The sequence below is a fragment of the Sceloporus occidentalis genome, unplaced genomic scaffold, assembly GCF_023333645.1.
Source record: "Sceloporus occidentalis isolate IW3139 unplaced genomic scaffold, rSceOcc1.0.p SCAF_404, whole genome shotgun sequence".
Lineage (NCBI taxonomy): Eukaryota > Metazoa > Chordata > Lepidosauria > Squamata > Phrynosomatidae > Sceloporus > Sceloporus occidentalis.
In genome coordinates, this window is record NW_028317384.1 from 308596 (window position 1) to 321450 (window position 12855).

General features: G+C 49.4%; 1 pseudogene; it reads left to right on the plus strand.

Moving 5' to 3' along the window:
- Positions 1 to 1344: 1344 nt before the first annotated feature.
- Positions 1345 to 12545, plus strand: LOC149272881 (tumor necrosis factor receptor superfamily member 16-like; annotated as a pseudogene).
- Positions 12546 to 12855: the final 310 nt, after the last annotated feature.

The following is a 12855-nucleotide window of genomic DNA, read 5'->3' on the forward strand; positions in this document are numbered from 1 at the left end:
ATGGATAATTCTCCTTAAACCTGCCTTTTTATTATTATTATCTGTTATATATATATTTACCGGAATCTGCCCAAATACCCCGGGGTTCTCAGGACCGGCACAAAGGGAACGACCCTTAAAAATACCCCCCCCCCCCATCAGAGTCTTCGTTCCCCCGGAGGGCGCACCGAATATAGAGATTTAAATCCATAAACAAAATTACAACAAGAGACCGGAATCTAACGCTAGAGATGGAACGGAAGGGAGTTTTACTTTACTGAGGGGGTGGTAGATAAGTGGAGCAGCCTCCCAGCAGAGGTGGTAGAGGGTAATACAGTGAGGGGATTAAACATGCATGGGATAGACATACGGCTCCTGAATCTAAGACGAGACCAACGACTGATTAAGGTTTGAGTCGTTACAGCAGGAGAAACGGGCGACTAGTCGGGTGTAATTCACCCCCAAAGCACCCCCTCTGTACACCCCAAAGCCCCTGAGATATTTTCACTGAATTCCAAAAAAACACTAATTTATTCCATTTTTATTTATTTTGTTATTTTTAGTCACTTTCTAACTATATTTTATATATTTTATATCTAGAGAAAATTCAGAAATAAAATCCTTTTTTTGGGACGGATCCGGTAAGAATGTTTACGTTTTTGACACTGAGCTTACAATCTAGAAGACTTTCGCCCATCCGAAACTCGCCGTTTTCCTTCCTTTTCCTTATTATTAGCATCTAAATGAAACCGGCCGGGGAACTTTATTTAAATTCATCTCCGGGTCCACTCCAGGCTGCGCAGAGTTAACAGCCATTGTCTCCGCTTCTCTCCACCCAAGTTGGTGAAACCTACCCCCCTCCCTCTCTCACCTACCCCCCCCCTCTCTCCCTCCCTCACCTACCCCCCTCCCTCTCCCCCTCTCACCTACCCCCCCTCTCCCCCTCTCCAATCACATCCCACATGGTCCTGCCCCCTTTTTCAGGATTTGGGAGCGCTCCCCCCTCCAGCCCCTGACATTCCCTCTGTTCTGCCTGGATGTTGGGAGTTTAAAGGCAGAGGCTCCGGGGCAGATCTCCCACTCCCCGAGTTGGTGGCAGCGGTGGGATCTCCGCAGACTTCTCGTTGATCTCGGTGTATCGGGGGGCATCGTGCGGCCCCCACAGGCTGGGGATCCGGTCTCTGCCGCCCTGCATCATCCCCAATCCCGGGACTGCATGTGGAGAGCCCTCCCTGCTGGATTTGTGGCCCTTGGAAGGACTGCCCCCCCCCCCATACCCAGGGGCACCAAAGGACTGCAGGACTTCTTAGCGGCAGGATCCTTTCCTGATCCCTCCACCCAGCTGTGAGCATCTGGACAGAAGCCATGGATCTGCTGGGATCCTTCTTAACCCTTTCCCTGCTGCTGCTTTCCAAGGTGGGTTGCGCTTATATTTTGGGGGCAGTTTAATATGTGGCACTTTAACCCTTTGAGTGTCAGGTGGGGGGGGTACAGGGCATTGCGAAGGGTCACTTGCTGAGTTGGGGTGCGCCTGGCCCTTTAAGAGTTGGTTACTTTGTTTCTGGATCGGCTTTGATGTTTTGTGCTGAATATTGTTGGTTTTGGGGGCTGCTGGGGAGGGGTATTTAGTTACATGCTGCTGGGGTATCTGGGTGAAATACCCTGGGTGTCTTATTCCATATTTATTTTGGTGTTTCGGGTATTGGCCGGGGTGCGCCTGGGCGCTACCACCTCTGCCTGTAGTAGGTGGCAGGCATGCATGTATATTTCCTACAAGGTTGCTTAGAGGCTACACTGATAGACATGGAATTTCCCCGTCCGATGATTATTGATTTATATAGCGCCAACATATTCCGCAGCGCAGTACAGCATACATCGATATGGGACATCCAAATACTTGTCATCTTTTCAGTATTCCGTTTACCACGGCTGCTGGAAGGCTGTCCCTAGAGTCCACTAGACTAGAGACTGGATTCTGGATTCCTATTTATTTATTTTCATTATTATAAAAAAACCTAGATTCAAACAAAAACGTCTTTCTTCTTCAAAGCAAATGTTTTTTTATAATTTTAAGTGTTTTATTTCAGATAAAATGCTAAGTTTGTGGGGTAGAAATAATTCTGTGCCCCGCCGGGGATCCAAACCGCGGAAAATAAATATATCGTAAAAGAAAAAGCGATTGTCTGTCTGGCAGGAACGTCCGAGTGTGAACTCCGCGAAGCTGAGCGCTCTCTCCCCGTCCCACCGGGCCACAAAAAGGGGTTTTATTCCCAAAACGGCCGAGGGGCAGATTCGGGACACAAAGACGGCTCGGGGGGGGGGAGCGTAAGCGTGTTCGTACATGCGCGCCCCTGATTAAAAAAATATGGTTTAATAGGAGTGAGTGAAAGATGCCCCCGCGGGGTCCGGTGATGTCAGCAGAAGCCCCTCTGCCCCCTCTATACCAAACATTAACCCCTTTACAGTTGGGTATGTAGACGGTCGCAAATATTTTTGCTTTTAAAATTACATAGAAACCTGCCGGCAGATCGGCCCCATCCGGCCCCCGTCGAGTCACCCGTTTCTCCTGCTGTAACGACTCAAACCCTAATCAGTCGTTGGTCTCGTCTTAGATTCAGGAGCCGTACGTCTATCCCATGCATGTTTAATACCCTTACTGTATTACCCTCTACCACTTCTGCTGGGAGGCTGCTCCACTTATCTACCACCCTCTCAGTAAAGTAAAACTTTGTTCCGTTCCATCTCAGTCTCTGATCCTCTAGTGTTAGATTCCGCTCTCTTGTTGTTTCCCCTCCTGTCTTTTGTTAAATCCCGTTAAGGTCTCCCTCCCGGGGTAGCTGTTTTTTCGGGGGGGGTTAGTTGTTTGAATTATTTCGGGCGCGCGGCTGAATCTCTCGCTGTTTAGGTTTTTGTATGAACTCAGATTACCGGCATCGACGGGGATTCTTAACCTTGATTTAGGATTTAAACGGGACGGTCGTAAAAAACCTTTGTGAGGGTTTATCCTCTGGGGGGGGGCGCCATATAAGGGGATGACGTCACTGTTAAGCACTATATGCAAATTAACTTATCTGCTTTATATTTGCATACAGTGCCAACTGGTGATGTCAGGGGGCGGGGCAATACGTCCCTTTGTGCTGATCAGATTATTGTCTGCTGCAGAGATAGAATTGAAATTCCAGCCGAGCGCAGAGGTCGGCCCCGGTAATAAATGGCGAGGGGCCCCCCCGGTAATAAATGGCGAGGGGGCCCCCCGGTAATAAATGGCGAGGGGGCCCCCCGGTAATAAATGGCGAGGGGGCCCCCCGGTAATAAATGGCGAGGGGGCCCCCCGGTAATAAATGGCGAGGGGGCCCCCCGGTAATAAATGGCGAGGGGGCCACCGGTTCCGAGATCTGGTGCTGGCAGCGCGGGGCAATTCTTGCAAAACTGTACTTAGCGCTATTTTTAGAAATCCCATATAAGTACCGAGACTCCTAAATGACAGCATCCCCCCCCCATCCTGTTACAGCCGGGGGGGGGGGGGGACACTCTGCTAACGCGCCTCGCAGCTGCCGCAAACCCGGCAGAGGGTGATGGGAATCCTCATTTATTTTTTTATCTATTTACCTTTTTTTTTTTAATTTTATTTTTGCTTTAAATATATTTATCTTTTTATCGCTCAACACAAACATAAAAAAAATAAAACAAACAAAAAATAGATTAAAAAACAAAAATGTAACAATAAAAAAGATAAATATATTTAACACAAAAATAATTAAATAGATTTAAATTAATAAAATGTTTAAAAAAAAAAACCAAAAATCTATTTCTTTTTTATTTTTGCTTTAAATATATTTCTCTTTTTATTCTTTTTTTTTTGTTTGTTTTAAATCTACCTTTTTATTTATTTTTTTGGATGTTTGTGTTGAAGGAAGTTGCTCGGCTTTCTCTATACCCCGTAGAAGCGCATGGAGGATTGTAGTGATAGGGGTTATGTATAAGAATGCTTGCGATCTATAATGCTCTTGTTACCATAGCAACGAATGATCTATTGCTGCTGATTGGATTATTGCAGTGATTTCTATAATCTGACCAAATTTTGCACCGAAAAACCCCCTATAATTCTAGACACGACGATCGTTTACAGCGCTGCGGAATATGTTGGTGCTATATGACCCAATAAGTCATAGTTACCCCGTAATAAGTGAAAGGGTTAAATCCAATTACCCTCGCTCAGCATAATGGCGGCCGGTTCTTGGGGTGAAATGGGAGGAAATTCAGTGTATTTGGGGTTTTTTATATAATAATTAAGTGGCCAGACAGTAAAAATGACATCATCGCATACAATATCTTGAATTTCCGTCGGTTGTGTAAACCCTTTTCTAGGGTTGTCTGAGTCCTGCACCAGTAGTAGAACCGGAGGAAAACGGAGCGGGAAGGGGGACGGGAAACTTGCCAAGCGTGAGACCCCCAAAATAACACCCAACGCGTGGGGGCGTCACTGGGGCTATTATATGCTAATGAGACGTGTGATTAGCGGGGGGGGGTCTGGCCCCCAGTGCAGGGGAAGCGGGTACAATGGGGGGTAATTAACGGCGACTTGTATCCAAACCCAGCCGAGATTCATATCAATAGATCAGAGGATGTGAAGCGTCATCCACAGCCGCCTGTAAACAAAGAGCCAGACCATAAAGCGGGAAGGGGGGGGCAATACTCCTTATTTACAATTCAATGGGGGGGGCGTCTGCATTTCCAATAAAAGTAAAAGCCCCCAAGCTCTTCCTGGAAGCCTCATGTTGTCCCAGGTGTGGGTTTCACTTTACTGAGGGGGTGGTAGATAAGTGGAGCAGCCTCCCAGCAGCTTCCCCTTTTATGTCATACATTATACAGGGCCGGCTCACTGATTTATCTATACATTATACAGGGGGCCGGCTCACTGATTTATCTATACATTATACAGGGGGCCGGCTCGCTGATTTATCTATACATTATACAGGGGGCCGGTCACTGATTTATCTATACATTATACAGGGGGCCGGCTCACTGATTTATCTATACATTATACAGGGGCCGGTCACTGATTTATCTATACATTATACAGGGGGCCGGACACTGATTTATCTATACGTTATACAGGGGGCCGGTCACTGATTTATCTATACATTATACAGAGGGCCGGGTCACTGATTTATCTATACATTATACAGGGGGCGGTAACTGATTTATCTATACATTATACAGGGGGCCGGTCACTGATTTATCTATACATTATACAGGGGGCCGGTCACTGATTTATCTATACATTATCCAGGAGCCGGTCACTGATTTATCTATACATTATACAGGGGGCCGGTCACTGATTTATCTATACATTATACAGGGGGCGGTCACTGATTTATCTATACATTATACAGGGGGCCGGTCACTGATTTATCTATACATTATACAGGGGGTCGGCTCACTGATTTATCTATACATTATACAGGGGGCCGGTCACTGATTTATCTATACATTATACAGGGGGCCGGTCACTGATTTATCTATACATTATACAGGGGGCCGGTCACTGATTTATCTATACATTATACAGGGGCCGGTCACTGATTTATCTATACATTATACAGGGGGCCGGCTCGGTGATTTATCTATACATTATACAGGGGGCCGGTCACTGATTTATCTATACATTATACAGGGGGCCGGCTCACTGATTTATCTATACATTATACAGGGGCCGGTCACTGATTTATCTATACATTATACAGGGGGCCGGACACTGATTTATCTATACGTTATACAGGGGGCCGGTCACTGATTTATCTATACATTATACAGAGGGCCGGGTCACTGATTTATCTATACATTATACAGGGGGCCGGTCACTGATTTATCTATACATTATACAGGGGGTCGGCTCACTGATTTATCTATACATTATACAGGGGGCCGGTCACTGATTTATCTATACATTATACAGGGGGCCGGTCACTGATTTATCTATACATTATACAGGGGGCCGGTCACTGATTTATCTATACATTATACAGGGGCCGGTCACTGATTTATCTATACATTATACAGGGGGCCGGTCACTGATTTATCTATACATTATACAGGGGGTCGGCTCACTGATTTATCTATACATTATACAGGGGGCCGGTCACTGATTTATCTATACATTATACAGGGGGCCGGTCACTGATTTATTTATACATTATACAGGGGGCCGGTCACTGATTTATCTATACGTTATACAGGGGCCGGTCACTGATTTATCTATACATTATACAGGGGGCCGGTCGCTGATTTGAAAAAATCCTAAAAATGTCCCAAGAAAGGTACAGTTTGTGGCGTTAACCCCTCGGCTGCTGGTGGCTTTTAGTAAATGTAACAAAGAGTTTCTTTCACTTTCTCGTCCGTATTCCACAAACATTCTAGGAAATCGTCCGTCATGCGAACAAGGAGCCCCTGTGTGGCCGGGGGCCGCGGAATTTGTGTAAAAACCTTCGTTAAATAAACCGTATAAACCGCACAACCTGCGCGACGACGTCTGACCCCCGCCGCGGACACAACGCCCCGGAGCTTACAATCTAAAAGTCTGCGTTATGAATGGGGGAGGGGGGTGCAAAGCCTGATAAAATGGTCTTAACGCCATAGCAACCAACATAATGGTCCATGCAGCAGGAATATTTCTCCAGTTGCTATGGCGATACGACCAATTTTTTAGGCTTTCCGTCCGGATCGCTTTTCCTACAGAGCGACTCTTTAATTATTAACCCTTTAAACCCCGTTGTGAAGATTCTATGTAGCGAGTTGCCCAAATGGCTCTAATAACGGTCGTCATGGAAACCTTGACTTTATTTAAAGTTTTTTTTTTTTATTTGTCATTATTTAAAGATACATTCAATGGAGTCACCTGCATTCAAGCAGGGATATCAGCCGTACCATACTTGGGGCAAAACCACCAACCGGAGTCGGACTGCGTGGCCTCATAATCTGCCCCTTTGCCCTGAGATTATAGTTGGGGGGGGGGACGCAGGTGTGTGTGTGTGGGGGGGCTTCGCAGACCACCATGTTATCTGAGTTTATTTCCCAACCTTTTGTTAACATCAAAGAGAAGCGAGAGGTGATGGAGGGAGGATGCAAGTCCCCCCCCCCCCGCCATCTGCCCCGCCGGCCCCCTCCCCGTCCATATCAAAGGCTTACTAGGGGTAAAACGTGATCTGGGGGGAGATACAGGAAATACCCCCCTCTGGCTTCACAGACCTGAACTTATCGCCCCCGTGTGACCTAATGAACGGCGGGGGGGGGCAGAAAATGGGGCTTTGGGATAAAAATGAGCCGATTTGGTTAAACTGAGAAATGAAACTCTTACAATTTGCAGCTGGAAGTTTGAAAAAAGGATCTTTTCCAAAAAGTGATGCGGGGGGGGGGGGGATTAATTTTCCTGATCTTTTAAATTTTTGAGTAAAAGAAAGAAAATAGTTAAATAAAGGTCTTGATTTTATGTATTTTTTTTCTTGACCCTTGGTTAAATATAGCGCCATCATATTCCGCAGCGATGTACAATATAACCCCCCTACCCCCGTCCGATTTGTGCTGAATTTAAACCGTGTTAAGATTTCTGGACTGAGCTGCTGCGGAACCTCTTGTGAGGAGTCCAGGGAATCCGCTTCTTCGCGTTTAGTGTCCGAAATGTTTGGGGCGCTTTGTGTCGTTGTCTGGAGACCCGCTGAGGCCTCTGCACGCTCCTGTCCGGCGATGTCCGCTCCGAGGCTCATTCCGCTTTCTCTTTTGTCCAGGTGACCGCCGAGGACTCCTGCGCCAGCGGAAGATTCACGACCAGCGGGGAATGCTGCTCAGTCTGCCCTCCAGGTCACGGCGTGACTGCCCCGTGCGGTGCTGCCGATACCAAGTGTGAGCCCTGCAGAGATGGTAAGAGGGGCAAACAGGAACAGAAACCCAGAACCCGCCGGCTGTTCCACTTATCTACCACCCTCTCAGTAAAATAAAAAATCGGGTTAAGAACATAAAATCCACGTTTAATAATAATAACTCCTTTCTCTGCCGCGCAGGTACATTCTCCGAAGTCAGCAGCGCCACTGAAACCTGCCGGCCCTGCACCGCCTGCCAGGGGCCCCGCTCAGTCCGTGGAGTCCCTCTGCACCAGCGAGCGAGACACCGTCTGCCGGTGCCCGGAGGGGCAGTTTCTGCACAACGAGCGTTTCCTCAACAGCACCTGCCTCCCCTGCCAGGTCTGCTCCAAGGGCCACGGGGTAATATCTCCCTGCACCCGCGCGCACAACACGCAGTGCCAGCTGTGCCCTAGGGGCTTCTACTCGGAGGAGAAGAGCAGCGTGGCCCCCTGCCTGCCCTGCCGGACCGAGTGCAAAGAGACCGAGGTGCAGATCGGGGACTGTGTGCCGCAGCACGACATCCTGTGCATGGGTGAGTGTGGGGGAATGGGGGGCAAGGGCGTTAATCCTGGGGGGGTGGTGGGGGAAGGGGACCCACCTGTCTAAATTATACGCCCCACCTCCTTATCATACTGCCTGTGGGGGGGGGGACAATAGAATGTCTCAGTCTTAATCACCCGGTCGGACTCTCTGACTAATGAAAGTCTATGGTGGGGGGCGGACTTCATTAGCATCGCCATAAAGCATCGGCTCAGTGTCTAGTTAGTTAGGACTTTTTTGGTTTAATACTAAAATTAAATACTAATACTAAAAGAGCGGTTGATGCGGGGCTCTGCCTTCCAGCAGAGGTTTGGGAAGTTGAGAATGGCAGTTAATGAAGTTTTTTTGACCTTTGGATGTAAGAATTAGCTGTTTTCTGTCTGTAAGGGGTTAATTTATGTTCTAAGGGTTGGAATTTGGGTTCATTTCTCTCTTTATCTGTATCTTTGGTGGGTATTTTTTCCTCCCCTTCCGTGGATTTTGGAGAAACAGTTGCTTTTTTTGTCCGGTGGGACAGAAACTCCTCAGGTGTCCTTTAATCCCTTTATTGTCCCAACTGCCCCGGGGTTTTAATCCAAGTCCCTGGCATGGGGCGGCGCTGTTTGTATGAAGATGAGCGTATTAGAGGGGGGAGAGGTAGGAGGCTTGGAGGGGTACGGGCTCCAGTGAATGGCCGTGCTAACCCTGGCCGGGGCAAATGGGGAGGAATCGCACTAATGTCTTAAGCTCATCCAGTATGAGGTAGTGGATCCATTGACCGTCTTCCAGAGAGCCCCTCAATAGATCTGCGGGGGGCTTTCTCCTCCGCCCAGGGCCTGCGGGGATATTCTGGACGCTCTTTGAACCGCGGTAACTTTGCACCATTGGAGTTCCTCGGGCTGAATGACCTGGTAAAGCCACTTCCAATATCTTCTCCCCGGGGGTCTCGTTCTCCCGGCCCCTCTCCCCGGGGGTCCCGTTACTTCATCCCGTCTCCTTCAAGGCTCTCCTGAAAGCTGATTGTTTGCTTTAAAACCCGTAAATACGCGAGAAAATCCCTCTTTATACTCAATACCATATATGGGCGGAAGCCCCAAAAACTGTAACAAAAAAGTTACAAAATAATACCTTTCAGCCCTTTTTTTGGAAGTGAGGCGTTAAGATGCATACATCGGTCCTGATCTTCCTGTGAATATATCGCCGGCACAGCAGGCAGCGATGCTGATTAACCCTGTCCTCTCTTGAAGCCCCACCCCCTCATTTAAAGCTAGTATTGCCCCCCCCCCCAAAAAAAAGCTGTACCCATTGGAAGTTTTTTTTTTACATTTTTAATCTTTCCGGCACGGATCCTAAAATGTGGATTATTGGAAATTGGCCAGAGGGGCACTTTTGTTTTAGGGGGTGTGGTTGGAGCCGTGGTTGGGGGTGGAGCTTCTGCGAGACTTTTTATGTGCGATCTCCCGTCCGTTCGCTGCCGAGTCCGTCTCAGACAGTCCGGCAGATGGCCGTCTCTTTCATACCCGTCCCTTTAAACGGCCCCTCCATAAGCTCCCTGTGAGTGACCCCGGACAGCATGAGATCACTCAAGGTCCCCGGGGCCCCCTAATCTTATCTCCGATCTCCTGCCCCACCCCCGGCCTTATTGCTCCTGTGATTAGATAAAGCGTAAGTAATAAAGGGGCTTTTTTATTATATTTCTGTTTATTTTGGGAGATCTTTCCGGATCTTTCTCGCTTTTCTCTCTCTGCTCGGTAATCCTGAGCGGGCGATACGAGGGCTCGAATTCACCGGCACCGGCTGCCATGCTGTCTCTGTACCCAGCGCTGTACTGCGTACCCGCTAATACGTTCCCCTGCTCCATGGAGCAGCGGTTGGGGCAAATTCACACACTTTTGCCCAAATCCAATGATGCCCCAGCTCCTGTGCTTTGTGCCCCGGCCAGCTGCCTGTTTGCCCCTCTGGCTATAATTCCATGCGATCTAATCACAAACATTCCGCTTAATTATTTCTGCCCCCGGGGGGGGCAAATCTGTGCAAATTTATCAGCCTAATGATCCGCGTAATCAGAAACCCCTCCGGCCGTCACGATCCCTCTGTAACCCCCTCGGCCTGGAAGGAGGATTTGTGCAGCATCTGGCGCGCAGGCGTCCCGGTGCTGACAGGCGGCTGGTGGGGAGGGGGATTCATGGAGTGCGCTGGGGAGCAGCTGGGTGGGAGACGGTCCATGCGCGAGGAGCGGCTGGGAATGTGAGCCTATGTTTTAGGGCGTACCCCCCCCAGCTTATAGACCGCGCCGTAACCCCCCACCGCCTATAGACCGCGCCATACACTCTCCCCGCCACCTATAGACTGTGCCGTACCCCCCCCCACCGTCTATAGACCGCGCGCTACACAGGACATTGTTGGCCGATGTAAGGAGGTGCAACGGCGCCAGGACCATTAATCTGCACCAATGGGAACAGAGCTCCTCGTTATGTTTTTTAATTGGATTTTTACCTTTTTCTATGACTTTTCCACGACTGAAAACAAAGCCTACGAAAAGTGACACAAAGTTGCCCACATTTTTACAGAATCTGTCATGAAGGAGCCTGGATGACGTGACCTATGGGGGGGGGGGGGACACGGGCCCAAAAAACAACCATAAAATAGATTGTTAGCTCAGAGGGGGAAATGGCACGCGGCTGGATAGTGGTTAACTGGGATTGAAATGTTGGGTAAGCTGATGACGCATTATCTGGATCCCCGGCCCCCGTGGCCGAGTGTGGGAAGTGAGTGAGCGGGATGAGTCCTGTCTCACTGAGTCACGTCGGCCGCTGCTGAGTCTGGTTTATGAGAATGAGCTTCATGTTGGGCTTTTTAAAGGGACTCTATTTGGTCTGTGAGCGTTTTAAGGGTTAACAGAAGGGACCCGTTGGTTATCCGCAGACGGCCCCTCGGGCCGCTCCCTGTCCTGGCAGGACTGTGGCCCCTTTCCCGTGGCACCTTGCCTGGTTTCTCATTCTCCGTGATTCTCCTCCCGCAGATAAAGACGTCCCCATCCTGAAGCGGGCCGAGAACGGCACGGCCTCCGGCTCTCCGGATTTTATCGCCCCCCCGGACCACAGCAAGAACATCATCCCCGTGTACTGCTCCATCCTGGCTGCCGTGGTGGTCGGCCTCATCGGATACGTGGCTTTCAAATGGTGAGTTCTGGGCGAGGGAATGTGATGTTTAGATTCAACCCCTGATTGGTGCGTTTACCCCCCCCCCCCATCCACCAGTGCTTAAAACTAAATTGTTTTTGGGCCGAAACTTCCCTTTCTGAGCCCTTTTTTTATTTGCCGTGACTGACTGCGCTCCTGTGGTTCCTGGACCTTCGTTATTGCGGTGGGGTAATTGTATGTAATCGGAGTCACGGACGGGGTGCAGGTCGCCCTCGTTGCTATCGGCAGCTGGCGGTTTGGAGGCAGTTTAACCCATTAAGATCCCTTATCGTGTTTTAGTTATCATTCCTGCAAACAGAAGAAGCAGTTGGCCAAGGCCAGAGCCGGGGAGCTGGCGACCTCCGGCGAGGGGGAGAAGCTGCACAGCGACAGCGGGGTCTTTCTGGATACTCACAGCCTCCAGGACCAGAACCATCTCAGCAAAGGTGAGTACCTGAGACCAAGTCCGACTTCACTCCAGCTCGGGGTCCCATCCTGTCCATGGGCTGCTCTGCACTCGCCCACCAGATGGGTCAGAGAAGCGCTTTGGAGGACGAGTGCCACCGCGTTTCACTTCCTTTACGCTGTAGGACCAAGGTGTGGCGACCGATCCGTTACTTTGTTGCCACGTCGCGTAATTTCCTTTTTTTTTTTTTTCCTTCTAGTTAAAACCGAGCCAAAACTATACGTTAACTTGCCACCACACAAGCAGGAGGAAGTAGAGCGCCTGCTGACGGACACCAGCCGCGGTAAGGACTGGCAGCGTCTGGCCAACCTCCTGGGATACGAAGAGGAGGCCATCGACGCGTTCTCCAGAGGAGAAGATCCCGTCCATACCCTCCTCACCGACTGGTCTTCAAAGGAGAGCTCGACTCTAGAGGTCCTCTGCGCCGCCCTCATCAACATGGAAAGGGCCGACGTGGTGGAAAACCTGAACAGCGCCACCGATGCCAGCTCCGTGGTGTAACGCCCCCCCCACCACCACCGCAGGCCAAACTTCATAGACTTTTAATGAAATCTGCAGATTCTAATGGAATTTTCAAACAACAAATATCTTTATTTAGTAAAATAAGAATGGACTTGTCCAGGATGGAGATGGAGGACAATTATTTGAGTAGTCGAGTCACGGACCGGTCTTGCGTGCTCTTGACACGTTTTGGGCTGGTTTTCAGGAGACCTCGACGTGTTCTCGGCCCCTTTCGCTGGTAGACTGGACGTTTCGTGGGACGAGCTGCCATATGGGATAGGAAGAGGACCGTCTTCTGTATCTCGAAGGC